This window comes from Ursus arctos, unplaced genomic scaffold (assembly GCF_023065955.2).
Source record: "Ursus arctos isolate Adak ecotype North America unplaced genomic scaffold, UrsArc2.0 scaffold_2, whole genome shotgun sequence".
NCBI classification, from domain to species: Eukaryota; Metazoa; Chordata; class Mammalia; order Carnivora; family Ursidae; genus Ursus; species Ursus arctos.
In genome coordinates, this window is record NW_026622874.1 from 13,959,971 (window position 1) to 13,970,180 (window position 10,210).

The 10,210-nt window shown below is 38.8% G+C and overlaps 1 pseudogene; it reads right to left on the reverse strand.

The window, feature by feature from the left end:
* Window positions 1-2,265: 2,265 nt before the first annotated feature.
* Window positions 2,266-3,720, reverse strand: LOC125283489 (40S ribosomal protein S6-like; annotated as a pseudogene).
* Between the last annotated feature and the right edge of the window lie 6,490 nt (window positions 3,721-10,210).

The following is a 10,210-nucleotide window of genomic DNA, read 5'->3' on the forward strand; positions in this document are numbered from 1 at the left end:
ACGCACTGTCACCCTAAATAAGCAGACTCATCTCCAGAAAAGTGAGTCTGTCCACAGTTTCGAGTTTCAGTTCTGTTATATTGTCTCACCGCTGACCAATTTTAAGCCATAGGGAGTGGATCGGCTTTAGTGAGTACTTCTGTTGTAAATCTAAGAAAATCAAAGTAAAAAGGACAGGGGAGAAAGGATTCCAGTGCAGCACTGAGGAGGTAAATAAAACCAGGATGGCAGGGGCATGGGCTTGAACTCCCAAAAGCATGAGCTTACTTTCAACTCTGGAATGTCTGCAGGTGCTGAGGGAGCAGCTCCTCGGGAACACGTTTTCCTGAATGGGTTCAGCCTTTCCCGGGAGGGCCCTGAATGAGCTGAGGGCCCTGAATGAGCTGAGGGCCCTGAATGAGCTGGCCGGGGAGGCACAGTTTGTGGTTCTTAAAAGCCTGAAGGCAGTTTTCAAAAGGGAAGGGAGTTCTACCCTGAGTTGTAAACTGATGTGAACTGGGCTAACACAACATTTTCTACCTTTCTAACACGGAGTGAGTCAGTTTTGCTTTATGAAATTTGTGTACAGCCCAAGTCAATTTTGTGACTGTCAGTGTGGCTTTTTGGAGCCTAACATTCCCAGCCATTTCCTCCAGCTCCAGAATCACAGAGGACACTTAAGATGTGGGAAAGACTGAATGAAATACCCCTTCCCCCTGCCTGCCCCTCAGACTGCCTCTTGACTGCTGCCTGAAATCCTTTAGAGGGTGGATTTGGAATGGTGGACAGGTTTATTTATAATTAGAAGTGAAGCTTAATATATAAAAGTTGCTGGAGGGAGGACACCAAGTTGCGTGATGTCAGTGAACTCTATATATATATATTTTTTTTTTTTTTTAAATGAGAAACAGGCTTTGAGGGAGAAGGAAGAGAGGACAGAATGACTCAAATAGTTAAATAGGCCCTACTAAACAGGAGGAGAAGGGGCCACTGGATGGGGACAGAGAATTCCAGAGAAGCACCCAGAATACACAATCTACCCATTTCAGGATATTACCTATTTTTAAAGTCCCTTCTAGCTAGACAGAAAAATCCTACTTACTCCCCTGCCCGTTCATTTTTGTGTGGTCAAATCCCCTCCTCAATGATGTAAACCAGTGTTGATCTCCTTAGAAAAGTTTAAAAATATATATATGATTAAGTCAAAGACCATTGGGTCAGTGATACTGCTCACACCTAAGAATTCCTAAAAAATGCTTGTTCGTTGACAAAGACCAAGGAAGAGACTTGAGCATAGGTGTTGAGACTATCAGAGACTGTTTCAGAGTTTTGAATTAAATACTGGTTAGCAGCCATACTATGCCTGTCTCACTGGTAGCACACCTATGCCCAAGTGATATTTTGACTTTATTTTGTACTGCATTAATTTTAAGTTAGGTCATAAGTGTATATGTATTGCATCACTGACAAAAAAAAGATACTCAAACTTCTGAGCTTTAAATGAAATTAGTGAGCATATGGCTAAGTAAATCCAGATGTTAGAGATTCTTTACATAATCGATCAGGTGCATTTCTTTCAGAGTTTCTGTTCTCACCATGGTGCCTCGCCTTGATGTGGTTTTGGAATATAGGTGAGGTTCAGCGGGGTGGAGTCCGGAGCCGAAGACCAAGAAAGAATTCTTGAGACGTCTTTGGTGCAAAATGGTGGCTTATGAAAGCGTGGATCCATGGGCAGAAAGAGCTGCTGCCCCAGGTTGTGAGGGGTGGCTGATTATATACTCTGGGGTTGGGGGAGGTAAGGAAAAAGGGAGGTTGAGAAAGTACTTCATATGTTAAAGAAGACTCACAGGATACCAGAGGCCTTGCCCTTGTCAGTTCAGGTTGTTTTTCCCTCTAGCAAGGCATTAGCATTAAGATGGTTGGGGGCTTCCTGGAGGACTATCACACCTGTCCCACCCAGGAGTAGGGGTGGGGGGAGGTTACAGGGTGTCAGCTAATGCTTTGTCTTCAGCCAGCCTTCTGTTCCCTCATCACACATTTCCTTCCCATTTCCTACTGTATTTCAGGAAATAGAAATGTAGCAAGATCAGTGGCATTGAATACCTTTTTATTGAGCTAGAAATAGCTGCTTTCCTAAGGAAAGCCATCAGATATGAATTTGCCAGTCTACACTAAGATCTGGAGCAAAAATTGTTACCTGGCACATAATCGTTTTTGGCAGTGCAAGTGGATCTTTCATCCAGTATGCAATCCACAAACCATTCTTTTTTTTTTTTTAATGTCTGATCTTATTTATTTCTCACTCTTAGAAAATCTGATTTTCGACTGGACTCAGACTTAGAGGTAGAAGCTCTCAGAGAGGACAGCTTCTGTCTCTTGGCAGTGTGTTCCTGGCATTTTTCTTTCGCCTCCATTCTTTTGGCCAAAAGTTTAGCATATTCTGCAGCCTTTTCCTTATTTGTCTTAGTGCACTGCTTCTTCAAAGCAATACATGGACGTTTGTGTTGGAGGACATGTGGAGTAACAAGACGTTGAATCTTGGGCGCTTTGGTTCTAGGTTTCTTATCTTTGTTTAGGGACTGTCTCACAACATACTGACCTTTTCTCACAACATACTCACCTCCTTTAGAGAGATTGAAAAGTTTTCAGATTTGGCGGGCTTTTTGGTGCTCCAGACGATGAGGCACAGTAGTATCAGTGAGTCCAGGAATATCCTGCTCCCCTTTTTTTACAGTGACCAAGTTGAGAACACTGAGATTGGCATCCACAACGCAACCCGAACAGATTTGCACTTTCTCTCTCCAGTCCTCCTTGGTCTATAGCCTGGATCCCCTTACTTAGCAGTAGGTGGACATGGCCATGGGTCAAGACACCCTGCTTCATGCGGAAGACTTATTTGTCATTGCCACCACTGATTTGGACCATATTAACACTTTCATTCTTCACCCAGAGAATTAGCAGCAACTTCTGTGGCCATACGCTTCTCATAATAGGTATGAAGTTTGCTTTCATCATTCACTTCAATGAGTTTCTGAGGTCAGTACTGATGAGGTTGTGGAGTATAGGTGAGGTTCAGTGGGGCGGAGTCCGGAGCCAACAACCAAGAAAGAATTCTTGAGACGTCTTTGGTGCAAAATGGTGGTTTATGAAAGCACGGGGACAGGACCTGTGGGCAGAAAGAGCTGCTGCCCCAGGTTGTGAGGGGTGGCTGATTATATACTATGGGGCTGGGGGAGGTTAGGAAAAGGGAGGTTTCAAAAAGACTTTCATATGTTAAAGAAGACTCACAGGATATCAGAGCCCTTGCCATTGTCAAGTTAAGGTTGTTTTCCCCTCTAGTAAGGCATTAACATGAAGATAGTTGGGAACTTCTGGAGGAACATTACACTCTGCCTGCTTCAAGTATCTGTCTATGGGCTGCAGGTTACAAAGATATTCAGTTGTATTTACATTCCCTTCCGGAAGCTAGGTTATTGATAGAAATGCTTTGTTCTTGTAGACCGCTAAAACATTTGTACACTGAGGGAGACTCAAGTCTTGCAGGATTGCGGTCTCTATAGGTTAACTGTTTCTTTTTCCTTTAGGGCAGCCAGGAGTGCCTGAGGAATGTCACATACATCCCATTGCGGGGGGGGGGGGGGGTGCGTTAGGGTTGGGAGTGTGGGGTGTCAGTTTCTGCTTTGTCCTCAGATTGCCTTCTGTTCCCTCATCAAGTACTGGGAAAGAGATATTCCGCTTCATCCTGAAGCAGCCTACTGCCTCCGAGGGGCCGCATTCTTAAACTGACCAAAGTGCCAACACCTTTTGAAGGAGTGCATCAAAAACAGAAAAGTTCAAGTGATCACTGATGAAACTCTAAATATGTAAAGCCAGAGAAGGAAGTTTTAAAAATACACCAGCACTTCATACAGGGAGGGAAGAGACTATTCAAACATGCAAGGAACCGCCAGTTTTAAAAGTGAGAGATGATTAGAAGAGGAACAAGGCAATACAAAAAGCAGTAATGGGTGAGTCTGTGTTAAAATAATGAAGTTCAGAACAGCAAATCTAAGATGGTCTGGCATCATACATGACAAGAAAATAGAGATGCTGAGTGAGTTTCACATGTTTTTTGAAGGCACAGAGGGAAATGGAAGAGCCAGTTAGGAGGCTTGCTAACTACGAGCCACAGAATGAAAGGCTGGAGAAGACTTTGGAGATACTTATCCCAATCTTCTTACTTTATTGTTGAGGAAATGGAAGTCTCAGGAGTTTCCGTGACTTAAGAAGTTACACAGGAACTTTATGACAGACCCAAAAAAAGAATCTGATCCCCTAACTCCAGCCCAAGTTCCCTACTGAATATATCACTGACTTTCTGCTTGTCCTTTCCCTTAATCATCTGGCCATAAATTTCCCACTGAACACTTCTTTAATAGCGTTCCATTTTTGGTATACAATGTTTTCATTTTAATTCATCAAGGTATTTTCTAATTTTCCGTGTTATTTTCTTCTTGGACTCATTTATACAGGAGGTTTAATTTAAAAAAATATTTGTGAATTTCCCAAATTTTCTGTTATTGACTTCTAGTGTAATTTAATTTTGGTATGAGAATATTCTTTGTACAATTTCAGTTGTTTTAAATGTATTAAGACTTGTTTTTTGACCTATACTAGAGAATGTTCCATGTGCACTGGAGGTAAATGTATTTTATACTGTCCTTGGGTGCAGTACTCTACAGATGTCTGTTACATCTATTTGTTTTATAGTCTTGTTCAATTCTTTATTTCCTTATTGATCTTCTGCCCAGTTTTGTTTTCCATTATTTAAACTGAGTATCGAAATATTCAACTATTATTGTTAAATTATCTCTTTCTCCCATATATTCTTCCAGATTTGGTTTCATGTATTTTGGGGCTCAGTTGTTAGGAGAATATATGTTTACAGTTACTATATATTCCCCCATGGAATCACCTTATCATCATTAGGCAATTTCTCGGTTATCTTTAGTAACATTTTTTGTTTTAAAATACATTTTGCTGATATTAGTAAAACCACTCCAGTTCTCTTTTGAAATATATTTTTCTATTCTTTATTTTCAAGCTATTTGTGTCTTTGAATCTAAATTGTGTCTCCTACAGCCTGTTTGACAGATTAAGTCTGCAATGCTGTCTAAACAGAATGTCTTGGTCAGAATGAAGGGAATGAGATGAATTTGTATGAGAGTCAACAAGTTTAACTACTGTCTCATTTTCTTATAAACCAATGGCTTTAAAGACATTGACAGGGCAATGTGCTGGTTACCATGCACAATCATAGTCATATTATTAATAAACTATAACTTCCTTGAAGATAAACTACCTTATTCATCTCTAAAAACCCTAATCCCTAGCACAAATGTAGTAGATGCTATAGGTTGTCTATCCAAGTCCCTTCTCCCCTTCTCCCTTGCCCAGAGATACCCAATTGTGTTTAAGTATTAGAATGCCATCTGTTTTCAAAGACACTGTGCCTCTCTCCAGCCCTGAAGGGAAGGGGTGAATTTTTACTAATCTCCATAAGCCAATAGTGATACTCTCAATCCCTTTGTCAATGATAAATTAGGAATGAGAGTGTGACACAATTCTGGCTTATGAGAATTTGTTCTTTTCTAATGCAGCCTGATAAACCATACCTTTTGATTGGATGGTTTAACCCATTTACATTTAATGTTGTTATTGATATGATTGATAATACATCTGACATTTTCCTTTTTTGGGGAGGTGTTTTATTCCCCCCTTTTGTTTCTCCTTTACTGTCTTCTTTTGCATTAAGAGAATATTTTCCAGTGAAACATTTTAAAACCTTTGTTTTTAAACCATATTTTAAAAATTATTTTCTTTGTGGTTACTTTAGAATTTACAATATGCTTTTAACTAACCAAAATCTATTTTAGATTTATACCAATTTTAATTTCAATAAACATAGAAACTGTTTTTTTAAAGCTCCATTTTCTTCTACCCTTCTATGCTATCATTGTTTCACAAATTATGCCTACTCATATTACAAATCCAACAATACATTCCTACAATTATAATTTTACGTAATCTTCTTTCTTTCTTTTTTTTTTTTTTTAAGATTTTGTTTATTTATTTGACAGAGAGAGAGACAGTGAGAGAAGGAACACAAGCCGGGGGACTGGGAAAGGGAGAAGCAGGCTCCCTGCTGAGCAGGGAGCCCCATGTGGGGCTCAGTCCCAGAACCCTGGGATTATGACCTGAGTCAAAGGCAGATGCTTAATGACTGAGCCACCCAGCCGCCCCTATGTAATCTTATTTCTATTTTAAAAAGCTGATTGAAGAAAAGAGAACAAGTATATATTTATAGACTTTGTTATATTAATCTTATTTATCATCTTGGCTTTCTCCTTTATTTTTATGGTTTCAAGTTACCATCTGGTGTCATTTTCTTACTCAGTGCAGTTTTGTTCCTATTCACACACTTTATATAGTTATTGTCAACCATATTTCTATATGTTACAAGCTGCATAATACAATTATGTAGGCATTGTATCATATAATTAAATTTTAAATCAGTTGATATTAGAAATAAGATGAAATATGCCATTATATTTTCTTTTATAGTTACCTATGTAATTATCCCTACTAGAGCTTTTTGTTCTTTCATGTGGATTTGAATTATTACCTGGTAGCAATTGATGTCAGCCTATGAACTTCTTTATAGTATTTCTTGTAAACTAGGTTTGCTAGCAAATTGCTGAAATTCTCTCAGATTTTTTTCCCTTTAATCTGGGAATGTCTTTATTTTGCCTTCATTTTTGTAAGATAGTTTTGCTTGATGTAAGATTCTTGGTTGAGGAATTTTTTTAGTTTCAGCACTTTGAATATGTCTTTCTTTCCTTTTCTTTTCTTTCTTTTTTTTTTTTTTTAAGATTTTATTTATTTATTTGACAGAGAGAGACAGCCAGCGAGAGAGGGAACACAAGAAGGGGGAGTGAGAGAGAAAGAAGCAGGCTCCCAGTGGAGCGGGGAGCCCTTTGCGGGGCTTGATCCCAGGACTCTGGGATCAAACCCTGAGCCGAAGGCAGATGCTCAACCACTGAGCCACCTAGGGGCCCCTCCACTGTCTTTCTGACTTCCATTGTTTCTAGTGGGATATCAGCTACAACTGTTGCTCTTTTCTACATTATGAATTGTTTTAACCTTACTGTTTACAAAATTTTCTTTTTATCCCTAGATTTCAACATTTTACTAGGATGTGTCTAGGTATGGATCTCTGTGTTTATACTACTCAGAGTTGATAGAGCTTCTTGGATGTGTAGAATGTTTTGTTTTGTTTTATCAAATTTGAGAAATTAAAAATTTTTTGAGTCATTATTTCTATGAGTATTTTCTCTGTCAATTTCTGTTTATCATCTTCTGATATTCTTATTATGTATATGTCAGTGTTCTCAATGGTGTCCCAAATTTGTCTGAGACTTTATTTTTCTTCATTCTTTTATCTCTCTGTTATTCAGGTTGTATAATCTCTGTTGATCTATTTTTAAGTTTACTGATTGTTTCTTTTGGTGTCTCAAATTTACTGTTAATCCCCTCTAGTAAATTTTTCATTTTGGTTATCATACTTTTAAACTCCAGAATTTCCACTTGATCTCCTTTATCATTTCTGCCTTTTTTCCTCTGATGAGATGTCATTGTCATATCTTTAATTCTTCAAAAATTGTTTCCTTTAGTTTTTGAAAATATTTGTGATGGCAACTATGCATTCATCATCTGATAAGACTACCACCTGGGCCCTTTCAGGACAGTTTCTATAGCCTGCTTTTTTTCCTGTGCATGGATCATAATTTCCTGTTTCTTTCCCTCTCGTAATTTTTCGTTGTAAACTGGCCGTTTTAAATAACACAGTGTACCAACACAGGATACTGATGCCCCATACCCATGCCCAGGGTCTTGATCTTGTCATTGTTTGCTTGGGCATTTATTTGTTTAGTGACTTAGCAGCCCTAACTCTTTGAAGTCTATTTCCCTCCACAGTGGGCAACAACCTCTGATGTTCTCCAATTTTCTTTTTAAATTTTTATCTTTTAGCCTGACTACTTAAGGATTGCCCTTACTTCAGCATAAGCCATTTATTAGTCAAAAATTGTGCTTAAGCTGCCTTGGACAATTAGATTTTTACTTTTTAATCACTGGATGTATGTATGGCCTCAAGGCTGCTGTAACAGTTCAGGGAGTTTACATTTTTGCCCCTTCATTCAGTCAGCTGATATCTAGTAGCTCAGATTTTTCTTCTTCAGTTACTCCTGGAAGGGCATGGCCTTGGTCACGCACAGTCTTCCAGACTGTCAGAGAGGTGTATGACTTTATTTTTAAGCCAGGGTTCCTAGGCATTGTCTCTGAGTCAGAGTAGCTTATTGTCAGTCAGTGTTTGGTCAGAGGTTATGCTTATGCCGTTAGTACCAGTGAGGTGTCTGCCTTTTGTTGGTTGATCTGTGTGCAGTTTGGGGGAACGTTTTTAAATCTGTCTCATGTTCTGCTCTGACTGGTCCTGAGTGGGTGCAGCCTAGTACATGTACACAATCTTTCTAAAGCCCAGAGTTGACTATAATCCTAGGGTTGCTCTTCTTTGTGGTTTATTTTCCTGGTTCTTTCTGTTAGATTTCTGATTATTCTGCCATTTTGCTTGTTTCTACTATTATGAAGATCTAATGTCCATTCTGTTGCTCTCCATTGTTTTTGAGAATGCCTGAGGCATGACATTCTCCATATACATTACAAATATTATCAGTTTCCTCAGGCAGAGCTGTGGAGTTTTGTTCCAATAATTTACATCTTCCCACTGAATGAAACTCTATGCTGATGAACCAGAGTTCAGGGTGCCCCTCTTCCTTTTGAAGTGATAACCCTCTTCTACAAGCAGGTACTAGAGGGAGATTGTAGCCCCTGGTCTTATAAGATTGCCCTCCTGGTGTAGAACAACTGTTCTAAAAGTGAATTGGTTGAGGGACAATGGGGTCCCCCAATATTTTGGCCTACTGTGTTTGGAGTAGAGATTCTACTCAATGAGTGGGGGCTGTGTGGGGGAAGGGAGCCCTAGCCCCCTTGGAGCCACCTGCCTGGAACAGAGCTTCTGCCACGTGGGGTTGAGGGGATGAGAAATATAGCAGCCTACCCCTCTCAGGATAAAACCATAGCCCTAGACTGGCAGCTGTGGAAAGAGGGAGCTTCCATTTTCCTGCTTGCAGAGACTCAGGATAGAACTTCTGTAACACAGAGCTGAGGGGTGGGAACAGTAATAGAGTGGGTCCTGGTTCAAATGCTACAGTCTCTTGCTGTTCTTACCAAGATGTAATGGATTGTTTGTTTTGTTTTGAATGAATGTTTCTTCATTTGCTGGATGCCCTTAGGATAATTTCCAGAGATTTTAAATGATTACTATTATTTATTTATATTTAAATGTTTTCCCTAGTTACATGCTTTTTTGTTGGGGAGAGAGCATCATTCTGGAAGTTGGTCCATGTCTTTTATTTTTTTAATTGAATAAATAATTACCCTGTGTAATTAATAATAATATCCATGGGTAAGTGACTTCTCTGTGCCTCTTTTGAATGGCAATTTTGTTTACTTGTGCAAGGTAATCTATGTTATTTAGGGGAAAAGAAACTGAACTGATCAAATACATACCAGTTTAAAAAAAGACGTATTAAATTTCTTACAACCGTGAATTTGTATAGACATAGATATTTGAATTAATGCTTTCCTCTGTAACCCTTGGCAAATCACATAATCTGTTGGGTGCCTCATTCATTCAAGTGGGGATGATAATCCTAAACTGCTCAGAATGTAATTATGAAGACAAACGAATTGGGGGAGGTTAGTGTAAGGTTGTGGAAAAATGCTGGAATCTTATCAGACGGTCTTAGATTCAAAACCTGGGCTCCGTCACGTACTAATAAGTCACTAATCCTTTTTGGGTCTCATTTTGTTTATATGTAAAATGAGAGTAATACAAGCTATCTCAAACAATTACTGGTATTAAATGAAATAAGTTATACAAGTGCCTACTACATTGCTTTCCACAGAGTAAAATATAGGTTGTAAATTATTACTATTTTTGTTATTATTAGGTATTATTAATACAAATATTAATAATAAAAGTCATTTATGTAGTTAATCATACAAATACAACAATTCTATTAATTAGGGTGTTTTAGTTGCAAGTAACAGAAAAATCAGCTCAAAAGTTTCT